Source organism: Dipodomys merriami, unplaced genomic scaffold (assembly GCF_024711535.1).
Source record: "Dipodomys merriami isolate MVZ:Mamm:240054 unplaced genomic scaffold, mDipMer1.0.p SCAF_56, whole genome shotgun sequence".
Lineage (NCBI taxonomy): Eukaryota > Metazoa > Chordata > Mammalia > Rodentia > Heteromyidae > Dipodomys > Dipodomys merriami.
Window position 1 is genome coordinate 4,398,501 of NW_027206135.1, and position 23,151 is coordinate 4,421,651.

A 23,151-nucleotide genomic window follows, 5' to 3' on the forward strand; every position below is an offset into this window, starting at 1 on the left:
AAGTTGGAAATCATTTTCCTTCAGAACATCAATGGCATTGCTCCACTGTTCTCTGTCTTCGCTTCTTGTTGTGGAGAATCTGAAACTAGACAGACATTTGATCCCCTGATTATGATGTTTTCTCTCTGGAAGTTTATAAAAGCTTTTCTTCCAAAGATTCCACATGTGGGGCTTGGAATGTGGCTTAGTGGTAGAGTGCTTGCCTAGCATGCATGAAGCCCTGGGTTCAATTCCTCAATACCACATAAATAGAAAAAGCCAGAAGTGGCACTGTGGCTCGAGTGGTAGAGTGCTAGCCTTGAGCAAAAGAAGCCCAGAGACAGTGTCCTGGCCCTGAGTTCAAGCCCCAGGACTTGCAAAAACAAAACAAAAACAAACAAAAAACCCTGAAGATTCCAGATTTTCACAGTCATATGTCTTGAGTTTCCATCTATTATGTTGGACAGTTAGTAGTCTTATTCTGCCACTTACTGCTATACACAAGTTGCTATAAATTCCTATAAACTCTTAAATTCTCTCCATATTTGGAGTTCTTTTTCTGGAACTCCTTTTTTTTTATTGCAATCTGACTCAATTTTTTTATTTTTATTTTTGTTGGTTGTGGGGCTTTGAACTCTGGGCCTGGGCACTGGCCCTAAGCTCTTCAGCTCAAGGTGAGTGCTCTACCACTTGAACCACAGTGACACTTATGGTTTTCTGGTAGTGAATTGGAAATAAGAGTGTCACTGATTTTCCTGCCCTGGCTAGCTTTGAACCGTGATCCTCAGATCTCAGCCTCCTGAGTAGCTAGGATTACAGGTGTGAGCCACTGGTGCCCAGCTAATTTTCTTTCCTTCCTTACATTTCCCCCTTCATTGGACTTTCTGGAAGCTTTCTTCAGTATGATCTCCCAATCTTTCCATTAAGGTAGGTATTCATTACTGTTACTGTATTTTTTAATTTCAAGGATTCTTTGTTGCTTTCTGAATTAAAAAAATAAATAAAACAACTGAGCATGCTTGGGCTATGGAGATAGCTCATGATGGAACGCTTGCTCAGAATGTACAAGACCCTGGGTTCATTCCCAGAATTGCAACAACAAAATCCTCCACAGGGTCTCCCATGTAGCTCAGACTACTGTTGAACTCATAATCCACTTCTTCAGACTTCCCAGTACTGGGATTACCAGCTCTTATTCTTTATTCCATTCTTCTATTCTGTTGGTAGAGTTTTTTTTCCCCCTTATCATACTAGCTTAATGGGTATTTTGTTGTTTTGGTGGTGGGGAAGGGGTGGGTCATGGGGCTTGAATTCTGGGCCTGGGTGCTGTCCCTCAGCTCTTTAGCTCAAGGCTAGCACTCTACCACTTGAGCCACAGGGCCACTTCCGGTTTTCTGGTGGTTTATTGGAGGTAAGAGTCTCATGGACTTTCCTGCCCGGGCTGGCTTTGAACCATGATCTTCAGATCTCAGCCTCCTGAGTAGCTAGGATTACAGGCGTGAGCCACCAGTGATCGACTCAGGTATCTTTAATGTTACTGTATATGGGAGGGTGAATGTCTTGTCATATTCATTTACTCCATATTCTTTGGTACTTTCTTGTTCATATGAATATTAGGACCATGTTTTCAAATTTCATTAGTTTGGTGAGAAATGATATTGGAATTCTAATTGGGGTGGCTTGTAGTAAATTTGTAGAGCATCAATTTCATTGCAAAATCAAGATGCTCATCTAGAAATAAACGAATGTTTCCTCTCTAAGTCTTCTTTTGTATTCTGCACTGAAGGTTTATCTATTGTATTTTTCAGCTGAGAGTTTTCAGCTCTCTATTGAGATTTACCACCTGTCCACTTAGTAATAATCAAGCTCTTTGAACATATCTAATTCCTATATGGATTTTTAATAGTTGTTTTGAAGTCTTTGTCTATAAAACAACATTTGGAGCTACTATGATTCAATAGCTATTGGCTGATTTCCTTTGATCCTAGTACACTTCCTTGGTATTTTGCATATCTAGTAAATTGTGTTTGAAAACTGGACACTGTAGCAATATGTTATACCCAAGCCAGATTGTTTTGTTGTTTCTGAGAGCTATTGCCCTTTTCTAGTAAGCAGTCAACTTGCTTAAACAGAAAACTCCCCAACAGTTAGCAGAAATTGATGGATAGTTCAGCACAGTTTACTCAGATTTCAGTTGCTTCTCTTTTAGCCTCATGCCTTTTGAGGCTCTATGTATAGTTTAGTACTGAGTCACAAATTTGGGAAGAATTTATACTCAGCTTTTCAGGCTCACCTACCCCTGGAAGAAATTGCCCAATGTCTTCCATATCACTATTGCTAGAAGTTCTGCCTTTAGTGATGTTTAACAGTTTTCTCTGAATAGGATCTATATGTTTGTTAACATTATTTTAGATTTTTATTGCCATTGAAAATTGCATTTTCTAAATATATTTTCTAGTTATTATTCTTTTGTATGTCTCCCCATATGTTTGTGTTATACTGACCTATTTGCTCCAATTGTTTTTCAGTTGGTTTTCTTGAATTGTTAATGGGGACTGTTAGGAAAAATCAGGAAGGAAACAGGCCAGACTCAATCTTCCACTGGTGAGAACTGTATTTTACAGTTTCAGTTTACTTCTGCTTATAGAAACACACACACACACCTGCACATGTGAATGCTGGGGCCTGAACCCAGGTCCTTTACTCAGTCTGAGATGTAGTCTTGCACATTTCTGTCCAAGATGGCCTCAAACTGTGATCCCCAGGTCTCAGCCGCCTGAGTAGTTAGGTGAGCCATACACCAGATGAGTATTTGTTTTCTTGTTTTTGTTAAAACAAAGCAAATAAGACATTTAACAGCTGTTAGATCTGGGCTCTTACCACATGAGGGCAGTCTTTCTCTTATTTTCTCTTCAGGACCAAAAAAAAAAAAATCAAGAAACTTGGATTAAACTATATTAAATCATGTAGATTAGGAAATTAACTTTTGGAAGGATGATAAAATTTACTAACTATTCAAGATTATATTTTGTTTAACAAATGTTACTTTTTTTTTTTTTTGGTCAGTCATGGGGCTTGAACTCTGGGCTTGGGCACTGTCCCTACACTCTTCACCTCAAGGCAAGCTTGAGCTACAGCTTCAGCTACAGTGCCACTTCTGGTTTTCTAGTGGTTTATTGGAGATAAGAGAATCATGGACTTAGGAAAGTCCAGGCTGGCTTTGAATTGTGATTCTTAGATCTCAGCCTCCTGAGTAGCGAGGATTACAGGCGTGAGCCACCAGTGCCTAGCAACAAATGTTACTTTTAACTGGTTTTAAATAACAATGCTTTGATCTTCAGAAGAAAATTCTATTTTCTATTTTTTAGATTCCAATTTCTTTTTCTCTAAAATGATTGGGCTGGACTACTTACAGTTCTAAGATCACCTCTCAGAGAGGTATTCAATAAGTATGCCTCCTGAGTAGCTAGGATTACTTACAGGTGTGAGCCACCGACTACGCTTGGCTCTGCCATTGTTTTAATCTGTAAGATAGTAGATGTAGTATTCAAGTTTATCAACAGTTCTTCACCTGTAAAATGGTATCAATTATAGTGTATTTTACTATGTTATTAGGATTAAATGAGGGAAAAATGTTATGGCAAGGGCTAAACGTTCACCAAATCATTCCTTTCTCCTTTGGCAGACAGCCCAGCCATTATTCCATCTCTACCTGCTTATCTGTTCCTGAACTTGCCTTCTGGCCAGTGGAACACGAGAGGTAGAACACATGCTATTCTCAGGTTAGCTCATAAACACCTCATTGTGATCCTCTATAAAGACCTTGGAAACCCTTTGTTAAAGATAGTGAAGCCACAAAATAGAAGGAACCTTGGTCCCTGAATCATGGCTTAGAGGAGATCTTTGTGTCTGCTAGGAATGCTATAATCTAAATATGTGAACTTAAAACACAAGCAAAAGAATGTTGATGTGGTTTGTAGCATATATGATTTAGATTTTTTGGCCAATAGCAGGGCTTGAACTCAAGTTCTTGAACTTGCTTGCTGTGCTGGGGCTCTACCATTTGAGCCATGAGCCATGCTAGCTTTTTGCTGCTTTTACTTGGAAATGGAGCTTTATGGGCTTTTCTATATGGGCTGACTTCAAACTATAGGCCTCCTGGTTTTAGCCTCCTGAGTAGCTAGGATTATAGGCATAAGAAACTGGTACTTTTTTTTTTATACTATAAAGTATAGAAACAAAATTGTGTAAAATCTGAACTATTCATAAATATCAATTAGAAGAAAGTTAATCTTTTATATTTGAATGGCTATATTAAAAAAACTAATGGAAAATAAAAAAGGGAAATCATATAAAATTGAAGTTTGGGTCAGTTTTTACTGAAATTGACTTGGAGATTATATTTAAGTTCACTTCTTCCTTGCAATTTACTTCCATCCAGGCTGTGATTCATTCAACAGACTCTTTCAGTATTTCCCACCATGCATCTTTTTATCCTCTTTTTTGGTTATGAAAAGTGCTATGTTAGCACTTTTACTCAAGTCAATCTTGTTTTCTCTGGTTAATGAAATTCTATCTTTTACAGCTCAGATTAAGTTTCCTGTATTCATTCAAAGCCTTCTAAAAATGTGTTTTTCTTGTTGGTTGTCTTCTCCTCCAGCCTGTAATATAAACGGGAGAAAACAGTCACAGACAAGATGCTGGGAAGCCATCTATGATATGGAGATCAGCACAGGATGTATATTAGGAAGTGTTCTGATACCTGTCAGATCCTTGCTGCCCAGAACAGGTTTGACTTTGTCCTTAGTTCTCCACTGCTCCTGACCTGGGCACCCAGGACTGCTAGTGCTAGAAGTTAGGTTTTTACTTCAGTTGGGTTTTGGCAGCAGCTAGTTTAGGACACTGAAAGGCTTCTTTTGTGGATGGAAGGTTAGTAGGATGAACTATGATCCTTGCTGCAATGAATACTCATCCTCTTTCTTCTCACTATTGATAGTGCCCCCAGAGGTCTACATGATTTATCTAGTGAAGTGCCTCAGGCTCTTGAGACTTCTGGAAACCGAGACCTTTGAGTCTATTGCCCATAGTTATGAGGATAAAGACACAAATTCCCCAAGTGGTCACTGGGATTGATGGCTAGATGACTGCTGCTTTCACAGACAGGATCCCATGCTCTGTCATTCTCCTCTTGGGAATGTATCCCACAACTGGGAATGGTTTAGGAAATTACTGCATCCTACAGCTAAGTGTTTTATATGTACAAGGTTAAGTGTTTTTTATGTACACAGTGGCCACTGTAGCCACACTTTCAGCAGGCTGTTCCACTGCTTGTGAGGCCTATAGCTTTGGATGGAGTGTTATGTGGAAGGTCAGGTCCAGTAGATTCCATGGTCATCTGCCCACTGCTACATTTCCTTTGATATTGAGTTAGTTTCTTGATCTCATGCAGTAATGTGGAATGCTGTGTGGGCAGCTCAAATATAACATAAAACTTTGGACAGTCACATTGACTGAGATCCTGCAGGAAGGAAAGGCAAATCCATAAGCAGGATACCTTCATATTCCTGTTAAAATGAATGGCTGCTCCTTCCAGTGCAGAGAAAATCCAACATGGTTAAACTTGTCACTAAATGGCTAGTTGGTATTTTCAAGGGAGAGTGCAGTGTTGGATTTTGGCAATGGCTTCTGTGGGTAGCAAGATGGTTATCTGGCCAATGTAGTTATCAGATTAACATTGGTGTGTGGCAGATCATGTTGTTAGGTTTATAAGTAACCTCTCTTCTACACTGTCTTCACTGTCCATGAATCCATTCTTGATGTGGGTGTGAATGAGGTAAAGGCTGGTGATATCAAGAGTCTGGAGTTATTCTGCCTACTTAATGCTCTTCAATCTTGGGTCCTGTGGAGGATTTGGACAGGAAGACAAAGGGACTACTTTAGGAACATCAGACCCCAGCCAGTTCCAGGGGGAATTCTGAAGCCGGGATGACCTGCAGAGTTGTTCCTGTTGAAGGAAGGAAATAAGATTCTAACAATCTCATTTTGACTGGTCGTTTGTTGCAGGCTGTCCTGCAGGGGGCATGATTATGGGTAGAGAGCAGCTTTTCTTAGCAAAGACAATCACTGGAAAAGACTGTCAGCATATATGCTTTCTAGAAACTGAGAAAACAAATCTTTCCGTCTTAAAAGGAGAGGAATGTAGCATAACACTCACAAAAGAGATAAATACGATTTACCAATGTATACCAAGAGCTTTATATATTGGCTCACATGTCTTAGGCAATCAAAAGGTCTTTTAGAATAAATGAATCACTACAATGTCCTTTCTCGGTGTTGAGTATAAGTTCACACCTCATCCTACCTTTCATCATAATATGCTTCAGCATTTAAAGAAGAACATGTCACACATATCTAACAGTTATCAATGTGTAGTCCTGTGTGTTCTCTTTCTGGAATGGATATATACAATATTACTTTTCTTTTTCTGAACAGTGGTGTAGCATGCTCTGGTAGGCATTTCCCCCAAGTAAGGGCAGTCTCCAGGACAGCGATTCCCAAATATCACCTAACAGTAGGTCTGTGCTAAACTGCTATGATCTCGTGTGTGTGTGTGTGTGTGTGTGTGTGTGTGTGTGTGTGTTTAAGATATAAACTTGTTATGTAGCCCAGGATACACTCAAACTCACAGTACTCCTACCTTGTCCTCTTGACTGTTGAGATCACAAGTCTGTTCCACGAAACCCAGCCATGTATTACATTTATCACATTTTTTCTTCCTCTATCTCTTTTTCATCCCCTCCCTCCTCCTCCTCTTTTGCAGCCTTCCTTCTATCTACTTTACAGTGTCAACATTTACTTTCATTCTTCAGAAATATGAAAGTTTCACACATACCATGGAACAATGGTTTTGCTTACAACAAAGTAAAACCTCAATCTTAAAATCTATAGCACTAGATAAGAGTCTTTAGGGAGTTTTAGATCCCTGACAAATTGCAGAATGTATTCTCAGGACTATGAAAGTAACAGCCTCTGGGTTATATTTCAGGTTCATTTCTGAGAAATAAGAAAAGGAGAAACTTTGAATTGAGTCATATTCTAGTATGACCTTACAGTATTGTACACACAATGGATATGTTAAAAGGAAACTCTTGTACAAATAATTGGTGTTTATAATAGTAAAACAATAAGCAGGTAAACTAAGAAAAGTGTTTCTCTGAGTTCTCTGAGTCATTCTAGGAAACAATCAACCCAATCAACCTATAAAGGGGCCCAGAGCTGTCGGAATTTTGGAAAGCTGCATTGTGGCACCTGTAGGTTGGGTCTCATGTGGAAGTCAGCTCTTACTTTGTGGGATCTGACTCTTACTCCAGGCTGAGGGGGTCAGATGGGAATTGAAGTGTGGGATTTTCAGTGTCCTTTGGGGGAACTGTGTGATATGTGTGAAAAATTCCCCTTATTTTGGCAAGCTAACGTGATTTAAGTATTGAGTCCAAGGAAACACTGAGTTTATTTTTCTTATTATTACACGGGTGCCCATCAGCCTAGCAAAGACTTTGTCTTTCATTGCATTGCAGGGTGAGGCTCTGCCGTTATCATGGATTGCCTTCTTTCCACAAGTGTGAGAGCCACATCTTGACCTAAAATTCTTTACTGTTGACTATCACATTTCTTTAGTCTCATTTTACCTATGACAGTTACTCTTCTCCTTTTTCATTTTCATAAACTTACCTTTTTTTTTTTTTGTCAGTCCTGGGGCTTGAACTCTGGGCTTGGGCACTGTCCCTGTGCTCTTCAGCTCAAGGCGAGTGCTCTACCACTTAAGCCACAGTGCCACTTCTGGTTTTCTAGTGGTTTATTGGAGATAAGAGTCTCACGGACTTTCCTGCCCTGGCTGACTTTGAACTGCTATCCTCAGATCTCAGCCTCCTGAGTAGCTAGGATTACAGGCATGAGCCACCAGTGCCCAGCTTAAATTTAACTTTTTAAAGGAATCTACACTATGAGGGTTCTTGTTCTCCACCCTGTGTTTGCCTCATAGTGTCATCTAATCTGTCCCACATGATTTCACCTGTAAGATCCACATTGGTAAGTCACTCCCCATCAGGAAATAGTCTTGCTGCCTCCATTACCCTCTCTAGGATTACACAAAGAAGTCTTCCAGAGGATCACCTGTGATTCAAAGTCATCTTCAGTCAGAGTCCTTGTGTCTGAGAGGACTGAAGACCTCCTGTTACCTATTGGAAGCTGGTGGCCTCCTTGCAAGTTATAGTGCTGCTGTAGTTAAAGGCAAGGTGGTACAGGGCCTGGAGAATGAACAGAAAAACATGTCACTGTAATTTGGCACAGACAGTACAGGAATTCCTTACATAAGGTCTTTTTACCTGGCTAAGGAAAGAAGCAGCTTTACAAAGAGCGTATCAAATCTTTTAGGCATAAAGGTGTTCTTAGTAATGATACCGTCACAAAAGAGCTGTATTTAGGAGGGTTTTAAAGCCCAGAATAGGAAACAGTGTATGTATTTATGCTGTATCTTCCGCACAGAACCTGCCTTAGTACAGGTGATTATGAGTCAACTGAGAATCTACCTTGGAAGGGCTGAGGTACTTACTTAATGTGTTTGTATGGTGAGCAAAGATAGTTCATGTGCTCCTTGAGGTGAGGAAAAATTTTTTGTTGTTGCACGTCTTGAACTCAGGGCCAGGTCACTGTCCCTGAGCTCTTTCTCTCAAGGCTAGCACTCTACCACTTAGAGCCACAGCTCTACCTCCAGTTTTCTGGTGGTTAACTGGAGATAAGAGTCTTATAGACTTTCTTGCCCAGGCTGACTTTGAACGGTGATCCTCAGATGTCAGCCTCCTGAGTAGCTAAGATTACAGTTGTGAGACACCAGAGCCTGTAAAGAAAAAAAATGTAATGACAACTTTTCCTCAATTCTCTATTTTTCTCTCCTTATGCCCCTCCTCATTTTGTTCAATTTATTTATCCCATCTATCAAAACAGAAGTTGTCACAGTAGTTTGAAAGATGACTGAGAATAATTGTGACATGTTTACTCTAAGGTATGCTAAGGAAAATCAAGATGGAATCACTAGAGACTTTATTACATTTGAAAAATCCCCAAAGAGCTATGCCAATTCTTAAATTACATTATTTTTTAGACTGACAGATTCCTGACTGTGCATTACATTACCAGGTAAGCAATCTTATAGTGACTGAATCTTCCCTCTTCAGCCAATACAAGATTTGGCTGGAGGTGCTCCGGTTGTTTTTCTCCTACTGTTGACCAACCCTAAGACAAGAGAAGGAACAAAGAAGAAAAGATGGCAACAGTCTGTTCTCCCAGCTCAAGTCCTTAACAAAGTAACTGAAATCCATTCTAAGTTGGTTTTCCCAATAACAAGAATTTACTGTTGGCTTGTAAAACTCTAGTGTACTCCTAAGGGGTTTGAGACTTTTCTTGGCAAAGCTGGTTCAGATGAAAGGAACTGGAATCTGATTGGCTGACCCAAATTGACACTTAAAAGGGGGAAGCACAGTGGACAAGGAGAGAGAACAAGAGAATGTTTTAATTTCCATCTATTGAGACCTGACTTTTAAAATTAAGCTCCCTGGAATAACTAGAATCATTTTATGTTCCACTCCATCTTAAACCTTAATTTCTTCAGGTTCTTGACATTAAAAAAATCAGAATTAAAAAGAGTTCTACCTGAACTTCACAACCTTCACAGTTATAATCTAGCGCTACACAGGTGGGCTGAGATCTGAGGATCCAGTTTCAAAGCCAGTCCAGGCAAGAAAGTTCATGAGACTATTATCTTCAATTAGTCACGCAAAAACCAGAAGTAGAGCTGTGGCTCAAGAGGTTGGGGGTCATCTTTGAGTGAAAAAGCTAAGGGACAGCACCCAGATCCTGAGTTCAAGCCCCAGTACTGGTGCGTGTGCTTGCGTATGCATAAACACACAAAACTCATACACGAAAAGTGGCTCTGGACTAGGGTTGTAGCTCTAAGGCAGAGTATTTTCTTAGCAGGCCAGAAGCTCTGGGCTGCCTCCCCAGAGTCCCCAAACTAACACAGGTGTGGCATCTTGTTCTCCCAAGATGCTCCAACAAATAAGCAGTGAGCACTCAGAACTTATTTGATGACTCAAACTTTGAGATTCCATTTTTATCCCCAACAAACATGTTTCATCAAAGTTTCTATCAGCTAAAAGAAACTTATTTCAGCTTCTCAGTATTGTTGGCCTCTGTATTCACTAAACTGCTACTACTATGGTCAAGACAATTCACTCAAGTGTGTATTGAAGGTCTAGCCATAATGGCAGTTACTCAATAAATCCAGAGATTCCTGTTTCAAAAAGTTTATAACAGTAAGAAGAAAGATGGTAGGCATATCACCTCTTACAGAAGATGGACATTTCCAGGTAATCTAGTCAGACTAAACAGTGAGCTGGAAATCAAGGAAGAAGCTGCAACTGAAGTTAATAAACTTCAAGTGCTGAAGCTGTTAAATCAAGGATGCATAGAAGAAAGACGAGTCAGTGGTTTTTGACCTGGATTTTGAAAGATGAGTAGGAGACTGATGTGTACTTTGGGAGTTGTCAAAGTTGGAGTCGGCCAGTAAATGGTAAAAATAGGAACTATTTAGGAACTATTGCCAATGGGGGGAAGAGACATTGGAAATACAGAACTACACTCATTTCCCATATTTCAGTAGTTTCTGAATAAAATGCTACTTTTTCCCTTTAAGGATAGAAGCGATTGAGGACCTTTCAGGGGCAAAAGAATGAACAAATGCAAAGAGGAGAAAGGCAATTAGGAAAAAGTAGCTAATCTGAAGAAAGTCAACTATTCAAGGGAAACAGGTGTTTAGCCAGATTCTAGCGCAGCCTGGTGAAATTGGCAGAGGAAGAACATGAATATTTCTTCTAGTAACTCAGTGGCGTCGTTGAGTGATACTTAGAAAACAAAACGTTTTGTACTTATTTAGGGGAAATAAGTGCAAAATGGGAAAAGTGAGTTTGCACGAGATCGCTTGGAATCCTATGCCAAGAAACTTGTTGGCTTTAGAGCCATCTGGGAATAGGACTCTACAGCTGGTCGCGCTCTCGGTAAGTAGCAGACCTGCGTGGCTCAAAGCGAGCCCTTGTCTAGGCCCCAACTGACCCGCTCGTAGTTACAAACGAGCGAAGGGCCTTCCGAGCCTGGCAGCCCCGGGCCTCCCGCCTCCAGGTGCAGACGCCCGCTTTCCCAGCTCCAGGCCTTCCCCAGGTGCTGTCCATCCCGCACAGGTAGGAGGCGGGAGAAACACGTGCGACGGGGACCGAGCCAATCATCTTCGCGGCCCGGGGTCCCAGGCAGCACCGCTCGGTGCCCGGCAGCGCCCGGGCCGGGCCCGCCCTGCAGTGGGCGGGGAGCGGGGCTTCCCGCTGGCTTTTCCGTCCGGGTTCCCAGCGGGTGGGGAGCCGGCCTTCGCCCCGCGGAGCCCTCGCCGGAGAAGCGCCCCTCGCGCGTCCCCGGTCTCCCGAAAGAAGGACGCCTAAATCCCGGCAGCGGCCCCTCGCGACCCTGAGGCCCGTGGGTTTCCAGAGAAGTCGCAGCTGTGCGGACCGGAGCCCAGAAAGCCGGGCCTGGGGCGCTGGCCCTGAGCGCAGCCGTGCGGCGCACGCGCACCTCCGCCGGCCACGTGACGCGGCCGCGAGCACGTGACCCGCGGGCCCCGCCTCTCGGCGTTCCGCGTTCGCCGGCGCCTTCTGGGGCGGGCGCGGCCGGCGGCTTCGCGCAGCGCTCCGGGAACTCGGGATTCGCCGGGAGGTGCGGCGCGGCGGCGGCGGCGGCGGCGGTCCGCTTCCCAGGTAGCGGCGAGTGCGGGGTCGAGCTCGCATTGCGGGGGGCGGGCCGGTCGGAGTCCCGTTATTCCTGCACGCTCCCGCCTCCGTGTGTCGCCCTCCCTCCGGCTCCGGGCCCGCGCGGCTCCCGACCCGCGGCCGGCCGCAGGTGTGGCGCTGGAGCTCGCCCTCCCCCGACTCTTGGCATCTCCTCTTGGCCCCCCCCCCGAGGGCAGTGGGGTCACGGCTCGAGTCCTCCGGGGTTTCCCCTCCTCCCCGCTCCCCACCCCCGGGTCAAGGGTGAGAGGCTCTGACTGGGGACCTTGAGCCAGAGGAGCGGTGTGCTGAGTAGGTAGATGACTTTGTGCTTCCTCTGGTCAGAACAGACTTGCTTGATTTAAGATGACCATCGAGGCAATCTCTGTTCCGCGCTCATAAGTGGTTTTTGCTTGTGGATAATTGCTGGCAGGTGAACACTGTAAGCCAGCTGCTGCAGGACTTTGCAGCTGAGGATGCTAAATTTATAAATCCGTTTTGTCATCACGCCTTTACGGGAGGCACGGTCTTGTTTCCTATGTGCACTGGAAGGATTAAAGCCTGTGGAAGGCAGACATGGAGTTTCTGAAACTGGTGTGGGATGCGGACTCATTACATAAAAAAAAAATCAAAATATTAAACATAAAACCCCCCAACGTACATGAATGGCATTAGAAAATGATTGAACCCTGACCGGAGACTAGAGTATGCTTTAAACTTTAGATAGGATATACCTGTGAAGCCGGGCGCTGGTGGCTCACGCCTGTCATCCTAGCTGCTCAGGAGGCTGAGATCTGAATCGCGGTTCAAAGCCAGCCGGGGCAGGAAACTCTGGGAGACTCTTATCTCCAATAAACCACTAGAAAACGAAGTGGTGCTGTGGTTCAAGTAATAGAGTGCTTGCCATGAGCTGAAGAGGGACAGCGCCCAGGTCCCACAACCGACAAAAAAAAAAAAAAAATCCCTTTGAAGTGAGTACTAAGTGAATTATGCTCCCTTTGAATGGCTTTCAAGGTGGGTGTGTAAGGTAGAACCTCACCAGTGAGTTGACTTTTAATCTGTGACCACTAGTCTGTCAGTACTTCAGCATAGTTTTTTCCCCTCCTTTTAACCTCTAGTCTTCTCTTGAAGCCTATTAATCTTTTTTTTTTTTCTTTTTGCACATTTTTGTTGTTGTTGGTCGTGGGCTTGAACTCTGGGCCTGGGTGCTTTCCCTGCACTCTTCAGCTCAAGGTTAGGGCTCTACCACTTGAGCTCTACCGCTTGAGCCACAGCACCACTTCTGGTTTTCTAGTGGTTTATTGAAGATAAGAGTTTCCTTTGCGGGCCGGCTTTGAACCGTGATCCTCAGATCTCAGCCTCCTGACTAGCTAGGATTACAGGCGTGAGCCATGGTTGCCCGGCTTTTGCAATTTTTTTTTTTTTTTTGTGATTAAGTGATTACATAATTTCACAGTTTTGTGGGATAGTAATGCTTAGTTAAAGTCACAAACATTCTAACCTTCTTGGGGCAAATTGTCTATCGTGGTCTATAAAGCTTATGAGTTCTATGGGTTTTGACTCTACAGTTATTTCTTCCACATTGGGTGATAAGTACATTGCTTTCTTTTTGCATCGTGTCAGCTGTTCCCTCTTTTCCACTCATTCCCTCCCTCCCATTGCTGCCATTGAGTTAGTTGCTTTGTTCGTTTTGATCAATGTCCGGTGCAGTTGATGGGTCCCACTGTTGTACGTTTTCCCCTAGTTCTGTCTTCCTTCTAGTTTCCCTCCTATGTGCACATATATCCCATATATGTGATCAGCAGCGTGGGGTCATTTAGTAATGATTGGACCAGATGAGTGGAGGTTCTTTGTTTCTCCAGTGTTGTTTACTTTGTCATATCACCTTACCTTTTGGATTTAGCATCCACTTATCAGGGAGACCATGTGCCGTTTGTCTCTTTGCTCTTGGAAGCCTATTGATCTTGAAGAGGTTTCTTCTACAAGGTGTGTGTGTGTGTGTGTGTGTGTGTGTGTGTGTGTGTGTGTGTGTGTGTGTGTGTGTGTGTGTGTGTGTGTGTGTGTGTGTGTGTGTGTGTGTGTGTGTCTTCTACAAGGTGTGTGTGTGTGTGTGTGTGTGTGTGCGCGCGCGCGCGCGCGCGCGCCAGTCCTGGGCTTGAACTCAGGGCCTGGGCACTGTCCCTGAGCTGCTTTTGCTCAAGACTAGCCTAACTCTACCACTTGAGCCACAGCACCACTTTTGGGTTTTTCTGTTTATGTGGTACTGAGAGTGCTAGATAAGCACTCTACCACTAAGCCACATTCCTAGCTTACAAGTGTGTTTTATATCTGTAATTTAAATCATCAACTTCTGGGGGTTGCAGGAAATGGATAGAGACCCAAAGCTACCAACTTTAAAAAATTATTCTAAAAATTTAAAGAATCCCTGTGGGTTACAGGCTGGCCATATCTTCCAAGGTTCCTTCAGTTTATCCTACTGAAGTCAGGTATAGGAGATAAGCTTTGAGCCTTTCATTAGCAGAGTCCAGATAAGGCATTATGAACTGCTTTTTTGGTTTTTATTTTTGAAATATATTTTATTATGAAAAGTTGCATGTTTTGTATGTGTTTTGAGCAATGTACAACAAAATTGTGATGAATATTGATTGAGCTAGGCGACTTCCTAGAGTTGATCAGTTAATTATTTAACTCATGGTGTGGACTTAAAAAATACACTTAGCCTGCAGTATAGATTTTTTTAATATGGCAGAGAATAAAAGAAATAAGCATAATGTTCAAGGTTTATAATTCTACTACCTAAAAATCTTAACAGCTGGTATTTTAAGGTATTTTAAGTACTTTTTACCATACAAATTTATTGATTTCCAGAGTTCAGATAGAGATTTCAGACTTGCAAGTGATGCTGTGATACCTAAATCTAGCTTGGGGGGGGGCGGGGTGGGGGGAGCCAGGGGCAAGAGGTTCTTTCGTTTGAATTTAGTTTTAGTTCATGTGGCTAGGGAAAAAAATTTTTTTTTCCTGCCAGTTGTGGGGCTTGAACTCTCAGTCTGGGCATTGTCCCTGAGCTTTTGTGCTCAAGGCTAGTGCTTTACTAGTTGAGCCACAGCTCCACTTGTTTTTTTGTGGTTAATACAAGTCTCATGGACTTTTTTTCCCTGGGCTAGGTTTTTTCTTTTTGGGTCCGGTCGTGGGCCTGAACTCTGGGCCTGGGTGCTGTCCCTCAGCTCTTCAGCTCAAGGCTAGCACTCTACCACTTGAGCCACAATGCCACTTCTGGCTTTTTTTTTTTTTTTCTGCTTATGTGGTGCTGAGGAATCGAACCCAGGGCCTCATGCATGCAAGGCAAGCGCCCTACCACTGAGCCACCTTCCCAGCCCTCCCTGGGCTAGTTTTAAACCGTGATCCTCATATCTCAGCCTCCTGAGTAGCAAAGATTATAGGTGTGAGCTACAAGTGCCAGACATGCGTATTTTTGAATGAGATACACTGTTAAAAATGAGATTATACCATTCATGCCTAATAATCTGTTGTAAGGTGAGAGATGGCTTCTGGAGTAGGTGGAAAGCTTATAGTTTTGTAAATAGAAGTCTGTCCCTTTTCCTGTGCTTCAATCCTGAGCTCAGTTGTTACAATGGAGACATCTAGTGATACTGTTTACATCCATCAGTAGCTGGGAGGTTACTGCAAGCAAGTACAGGCTGGCCTGGTGACTTGTTTTGATAAATGGAAGGTGATGGAGATAATAATGTACATAGTTCTTAAGAGGCAGCTCCAGCTTTTCCCTCTTAGAAGCCAGTCAATGTATATAAAAACTTGGGTGAGGCTAGACAGAATAGTTGGATCCTCCCAGGTAATGCATGAGGCTCACTTTAGTTCTAGTCATATTTCCAGTGTCTTTGACCTCATAAATATTCCCAGCTGAATGCACTAAAATCACAGAATCAATAGAAATTACAAATTGCTGCTGGTTTTAAGCCACTGAGTTTGCAGTAGTGTATTACTCAGTAATAACTGAGGTAACATGAAAAGACCAACAACCCTGAAGTGGTGGTGCATGCCTATAATCCCAGCACTCAGGAGGATAAAGCAGGAAAATAAAAAATATATTGTGCCATACCACTGGTGTCAACCTGTGTCCCAAGATGTAAACAAAATTGTGGTCAACATAAATAGTAGTTTGCTTTAGTGATACATTTCTTCATTAAGTTTTATTTCATATAGAATAGCAGTGTATTTACTGAATTAAAGGGAAGACTATGGCTATATTTCATATTCTTTAAGATTGTAACTGGTTAGCCCCACACTGAGGGATTATGCCTGTAATCGTAGCTACTTAGGAGGCTGAGATCTGAGAATTGAGGTTTGATGCTAGCCTAGGGAAGAAAAGTCCAGGAAACTCTTATCTTCAATTAAACACCAGCAAACTGGAAGTTGAGCTGTGGCTCAAGTGGTAGAATGCTAGTCCTGAGCAAAAGAGCTCAGAGATAGTACTTATGCCCGGAGTTAAAGCTTCACAACTACTACCACCACCACCCACAACAAAGTAACTGGTTAAATTAAAAATCTTAAAAAAATATTTTCTATCCAGAGAGGATCATGGTTCCAGGCCAACCTGAGTAGAAAAGTCTGCACGACTGCATCTCAACTGAAGAAATTAGACAGGGTGACTTAAACATATTGTCTCAGCTATTATGGGAAGCTTAAAGTAGGCACATCGATGCCCAGGAAGGAAATGAGACCCCATTTGCAAAAATAACCAGTTCAGTAAAGGTCTAGAAGTGTGGCTTTAGTAGTAAGCCTTCCTGTAAGACGGTGAGTTCACATTTTCTACTGTGTGATTGTCATCAATTTTAAGTGACATCACTTTCGGTATCACTCCAACCTCTCTTTTTTACCACATTCTGTTGCTACTTTCTGTCTTCCTTTGCAAGATTTGTATCTTTTGCAGCAGAAACTAGGTAATAGATAAAACACTGAAGTGGGCAACAGTGGAAGAGTTCCCAGATCCAAAGACAATAGTAAGGGTTGCTGACAATATGGAGAAATTGGAAACTCGGTGGGCATGTAAAATGCAGGAGAGAATATGAATGTGCTTCCTTCAGATTGCCTCCTCCTCCCCCACTGCCTTTAGGCTCACCCTTTTTGTCTTTCCTCCTTTTGTTATGGGTAGAGAACTTTCCCTCTTTCTGCAATTTCTCCCACATTTCTGCTGCTTTGTTGAGAATCTTGCTTAGCTGATAGTGTGGCTCATCTCATGGCTAGTTCCCATTTATCTTTTAAGCACATTGAAGTTTCTAATATGCTTAAAATGTTCACCCCCAAAATATCAACTCCATCTTCCAAGCTACTACCATATTTCTCTATTTTCTTTGACAAATTGTTGGAACAAGTTGCTTCTAGGAACAAGTTGTTTTTATGTACTCTTCACCTTTCACACACTTCAGCTTGGGGCCATCTGGCAGTGTCTGCTCACAGCCTCACGGGAGACTCCTGATTCCTTCACCAACAATGCTCCTTGTTAGAGCTAAGAGATGTTTATTGGCCCTTTTATTGTTTGATGTCTGGGTTGAATTTGACACTGGCACCTTTCCTGCTTATGCCTAAGACACTGTTTTATGCTCGTTTTCCTTCTGTGGGGGTACTCCCTACTTTCCTGTTGGAATTTCTTAGATTTCTGTTCAATATCTCTTCTCACCCTATACATTCCGGCCAAATCTTTCATCTCCATTCCAGATGTACGTTTTGTTTTCTTTTTTCTCCTCCTTGTTCCTTTTCTCTTTTTCCTTCCCTCCCTTCCCCTTGACCCCTCCTTCTTTGTTGTTGTTGTTGTTGTTTTGTGGAGACAGAGTCAACTATGCACCTTAGGCTGTTTTATAACTCATGATCTTCCTGCCTCTGCCTCTCTGGGATTACCACCACCATTCCTTCAACCCAGATCTTATTCTTGAGCTCAGATTTATAAATTTGTATGTTAGGGTGTGTCCACTTGGACATCCCATAAGTGCCTTCACTTAAATTATGGAACTCCTCACCCCATTTTAAGTCTCTGTGCTCTCTGTTCTGTAAGTGGCAGTGCAATTTGCTCACTCAGGTTTAGGGTCTTGGGGTAATCCTTGGCTTTGCCATTGCCTTTATCCAACATTTGCATCTCATTCAGCCAGTTACTGAAACCCTGTAGTTTACTGTTCTGTCCCTTCCTTTCCTAGCTAACTGTAGCTGCCTAGGGCTCCCTCTAATCACTCCTCACCCCTGTCTAGTCTTCATGTTCCTGGAAAGTAACCTGCAACCCATGCCCAATCATGCCACTTCCTTCCTACACCCATCAGGGATTACATGTGGGTCTCAGGATGAAGCCAGAGTAGCTTGGCTACAACAATATTCAGATTCAGTCCCTCTACCTGGCATGTGTGCTCACTCTAACAGGTGCTGCCTCTCTTAAGGCAGTTGAAGTACACTTGCCGATTTTGGGACATCAGAGCCTCTGGCCTTTGCATCCAAGTATTGGCTACACTGTTAATGAGCATCTTTGTGTATCTAGATTCTCTGTTCCATGTAAAGCTCTGCTGAGGGGAGGGGACTGTGGATTGGGTCTGTGTCTTGTTTACCTCCAGTATTCAGTGAATATTAATTGAGTGAACAATATGGTTCTGCCTGTCCATTGTTGGAATTTTAGTTTGGTTTTAGGTCACTGCAGGGTATAGTTGATACCGTTATATAGTTGGAGACCAGTAGAAGAAATTATTTTCAGTTCAAGTTTGAACTTGACTCTTCGTCCCAGCCTTAAGCTCATTAAAAAAAGAAAATGAAATATTATTATGTTCTATTCACTTCTTCAAGCTTTTAGGCCATCTGTTATTTTTGGTTTATTTCATGATTCCTATGTGTTTGAGACAGAAAAATGTAGAAAAAGATGTCTAATCATTGAAAATATCCTGTAAAACCAATACTTTTTTAAAAAAAAAATAAGATCACAGCAGCTTTCCAACCCTGAGGTAAATACAACCTATTTTATTGCTGGTAATACTGCTGACATTGACAGATCACTTTTTCAACCTGAGCACATGATTTTAGTAGGAGTATTTCTTCTGTTACCATGCGTTGTTAGCTTCTGTGTGCTGGAATTGCCTGGAGCTTCTGGGCAGTGAAACTAAAGCAACCTTTTGTGCTGAAGAAGTGCTTCCAGAGACCATTATTGCAAGTTGCACTCCCATCCAATTCCCGTGCTGGCTGTTGGGATTGATCTTGTTTTCCTGAAAGAAATGATGTTTTTTTGGTGCCAGTCCTGGGGCTTGAACTCAGGGCCTAGGCGCTGTTGCTGAACTTCTTTTGCTCAAAGTTAGCACTCTACCACTTGAGCCACAGCATCATTTCCGGCCTTTTCTGCTTTTCTATATATTTTGTACTTAGGAATAGAACACAGTAGGTCTGCATGCATGTTAGGCGAACACACTACCATTAAGCCACATTCCCAGTCCTAAAGTGATGAAGTTTTACAAAACTAATAAGGCAGAGGGTATTCACAATGATGGGAAATTCTAGGCCAGTAGTCATGCTGGTTGCAGATGAAGGTGGAGGATTACATTCAGTAACCTGTATAGGTGGCTTCAGTTGTGTCTTTATGAAGAATAGTAAATTTATTGTATGTATGTATGTGTGTATGTATTTGTCAGTTGTGGGGCTTAAACTCAGGGCCTGGGCACTGTCCTTAAGCCTCTTTGTGCCCAAGGCTAGTGCTCTACCTCTTGAGCCACAGTGCCACTTCTAGTTTTCTGGTGGTTTATTGGAGATAAGAGTCTCACGGGACTTTTCTTGCTTGGGCTGGCTTTGAACTGTGGTTCTCAGATCTCTGCCTCCTCAGTAGCTAGGATTACAGGTGTGAGTCACTGTCATCTGGCCAAGGATGGCAAACTAATGGAATCTGGAGAAGGCTACATTTTCTGCCTGCTTACTTTGGAGGGGTTTGTCGAGGTCAGGACATTCTTTTTCATTTTTAAGTTCTGTGAGCTTATAGAAGACTGAAATGTATGGCAGCTATTCTAGCAATTGGGATAGTGACAGCTTTATGACCTAGCTTATTTCCAGTCCTTATACCATAGGATAGGTAAAATAGTTTTAAGGTGTGTTTTTGTTTTAAAATGTTTAAGGCTGACTCTATCTTTTTTTTCTATTTATATTTTTTATTGTAAAAATATAGAGAGGTTACAGTTACATGAGTAAGGTAATGAGTACATTTCCTATAGAGCATTGCTACCTCTTCCATTGTTTTCCTCCTACCATCCCTTAAGTCCCCACCTACCCAGGCTGAGTCTATCTTCAAAGACTTTTCTGAATCTGGGAACTGTATTTGGTTTCTAAATCAGAGGTGTAGCTGTCTAAATCAGAGGTGTAGCATCTGCTCAGTTTCAGAAAGCCCATAAAAATAGGTATGAAAGAAATTAGCACCCACGACTGACAAAAAAAAAAAGTTAGTATGTATCACACTTGTCTCTTCTACAACTTGAAAAGTATCTTGAATTACCTCTGCTTACATCATAAGGTTATATACCAGAAAATTTGTCTCAAACCCTAGAACTGTTATTTGAGTTTCCCTAAAATTGAAATGTGCTAAAAAACACAGAAGATAGCCACATCTTAAATCATTGTGCTCAAGTGAGAATTGATAGCCAGTTGTGGTGCATGCTTGAGATCCCATCACCTAGGAGGCTAAGGCAGGAGGATCATGAGTTCAAGGTCAGCCTGGGCAACACTGCAAGAGCCTGTCTCCTTTACCCTTGCCTTCCCCCTAAGGGAAGAACTGACATTGGTATAATAGGAAGCAGGTTATGAAGAATAATTGTTCTTTCAAGAAACTAAATGATCTTCATTGAGGAAAGGCTTGTATTTTATCATGTGATAGAATATTGGGTTGTATTTCTAGATTTCATACAACTTTCTAGGATGTAATTTTCATAAAGTTGCCATTGTTTAGCACATAATTTCCCCCTTTTAAGATATGAATATGGACAGTAATACTTTCGTGTTGTAGCCAGCTATTTGCTTCAACCAGTATTTGCATGTAAGGCTTCCATTCACCCAAGATCTCACTTTGTTAGGCATTTGTCTCCTCAAAGGTGAGGACCCTGTGTTGTTCTGAAAATGTCCCTACCATTCTTGGTATTTAGGGTAATTGCAGTATTAGTAATATATACTATAATATATGCTGATATTTTGTTCACAATATCACACTGTAGTGCTTTTTGTAAAGAAATTTGAACTTTTTTATCAATAGCTCATTAACTCTAAATGAATTCTTCTTGTGAGGCAATTTAGCAACTTAAACTCCATAATCTATCCAGTTTGTAAAAGCAGAAACTTCCATTAGGAATTTTTGGCATATGTCAGATGCTTTAACTAAAAGCTTTTGGCAGTTAAAAGGGAAGTCATTTTACATATTTGACATTACTGTTTCCAGTATAAGTCTAGCTATAGAGTGTTTATTGAAGCATGTTTAGTCCATTTTACTATCATTAGTTTTTGGAGAAACCAGGTCTAAGCAAGTGGTCTACCACTTGAGCCACTCTCATCAGTCCTGCCTCCTCCTCCCGCCCCCTCCCCCCCAAGCTTGGTCATTTTGAATGAATTGTTTCACATTTGAACTCCTGTGGTTTCCCATTGAGGATCAGTTTCATAATAAAGAATGATGCAAACTCATTTCATCCACACATGGTACCCAGAATTAGAAACTTAGTACTGAACAGTTCTGAAAAGTTGTCTATTCCTACCTGTTTTCCTTGGAAAGATTGCAGGTCAGCAGAATACAGGCTCATAGGGAGAAAGTCCTATTGTTGGCATGAGTTTTCTTGTGCTAACTACATTCTGATTAGAATGAGGAAGGAGGCTTGGGGGCTGTCTGAAAACTGTGTGCCTGTATGCCCATCCTAAATTCCCAGTTTTAATACGGAGACCATTATTTCATGAAAAGCAGTTTCCTGTAACAATTAATCTCTTTATTTCCTGGTTTCCAAACCTTGTCAACATATTCAAATTTAGTTTTGCTAGGTCAGTAAAATAAAATCCTCCCATAATACTTAGTTCCTAGGGGAAAGTAGAATAAATGTGCTCTTGGCAGGATCTGCTCCTTCAACCCTCCTCCTAAATGTAGAGTTCTAAAATTGGAAGGTCTTTGTTCTGCTGAATTTGTGTTTCAGAGTATAAAGTAACCTTTCTTCTTCATGCCACAAGCTTTCAGAGGGCCAACTCCATTAACTATGAAAACACATCTCAAGGAGAGGGTTATTGATCTGTATACTAATAGACTTAGAGCAAGTCCTATGGAGATACAGGATGTATTTTCAAGCCCGAGACAATATGGAAATCTAAGTGTAGGTTGGTGAGTGGAGAGTGTTGAACTCTTACTCCATCTCTGCTGGCTTTCCTCTTCTATTCTTTTACCTTTGCTTTATTTACTTCCAGTAAGTAAATTCCCTGTTAACTATGCATGAATGTGGAATGAACACATCAGTGTTATTATTATTATTATTATTTTTGGTCTGGTCATGGGGCCTGAACTCTGGGCCTGGGTGCTGTCCCTCAGCTCTTCAGCTCAAGGCTAGCACTCTACCACTTGAGCCACAGCGCCACTTTCGACTTTTTTTTTCTGCTTATATGGTACTGAGGAATCGAACCCAGGGCCTCATGCATGCAAGGCAAGCACTCTACCACTGAGCCACTTCCCAGCCCACACATCAGTATTATTTATGAGAAACTATATCCTAAATAAAGTATGACTAACAAGGTACCAAAAAATGATCACTTGAGTGAAGTAACTCTTCAGAAGTAACTCTTTAAAATGACTGACATATTTAACTACACACCATCATTACGGTTATCTGTCAAGTCCTGGGAGAGCTAAGTTTCATTGGATCTAGTTTGAATTGGTATGTGTACTGGAAAATTCTAAAACTATTTCATTTAGAAATACTCCATTCAGACTATCCTTAGTCTAGTTTATATTCCCATCACAAAATTAATGAAATATGACTGTATTTTCCAAAATATTTTTAGGACTGAAACTTTCTACATTTAATTTTACAAATGTATTTTTGAGTTTATTAATGTAACCTTGATATAAATTCTTTATATTTGGTTACATATAAATATAGAAATAAAATATATATATTTGGCTAAATATACAAAACATGAAATTTATCATTTTAAACATCTTTTTGGCAGTACTGGGATTTGAACTCTGGGATTTCCTTGCTAGGCTGGTGCTCTACCACTTTAGCCACAACTACAGTCCTGGTTTTTGATGGCTATTTTTGAGATAGGG

General features: G+C 41.7%; 1 protein-coding gene and 1 long non-coding RNA gene across 4 annotated transcripts in view; one reads left to right on the forward strand and one right to left on the reverse strand.

Moving 5' to 3' along the window:
• Positions 1–4,320: 4,320 nt before the first annotated feature.
• Positions 4,321–11,604, reverse strand: LOC138812189 (uncharacterized). Its single transcript, XR_011367566.1, has 4 exons — positions 11,143–11,604; positions 8,588–8,872; positions 8,149–8,282; positions 4,321–4,640 (listed from the first exon to the last, which is right to left on the reverse strand). It is a non-coding gene; the product is annotated as an uncharacterized lncRNA (long non-coding RNA).
• Positions 11,427–23,151, forward strand: part of Rcbtb1 (RCC1 and BTB domain containing protein 1) — a 53,702-nt gene continuing 41,977 nt past the window's right edge. For all 3 annotated transcript variants that reach the window (XM_070000171.1, XM_070000174.1, XM_070000175.1), the window contains exon 1: positions 11,427–11,831. The gene's annotated coding sequence lies outside the window, so the exon portion shown is untranslated. The remainder of the gene's footprint in view (positions 11,832–23,151) is intronic.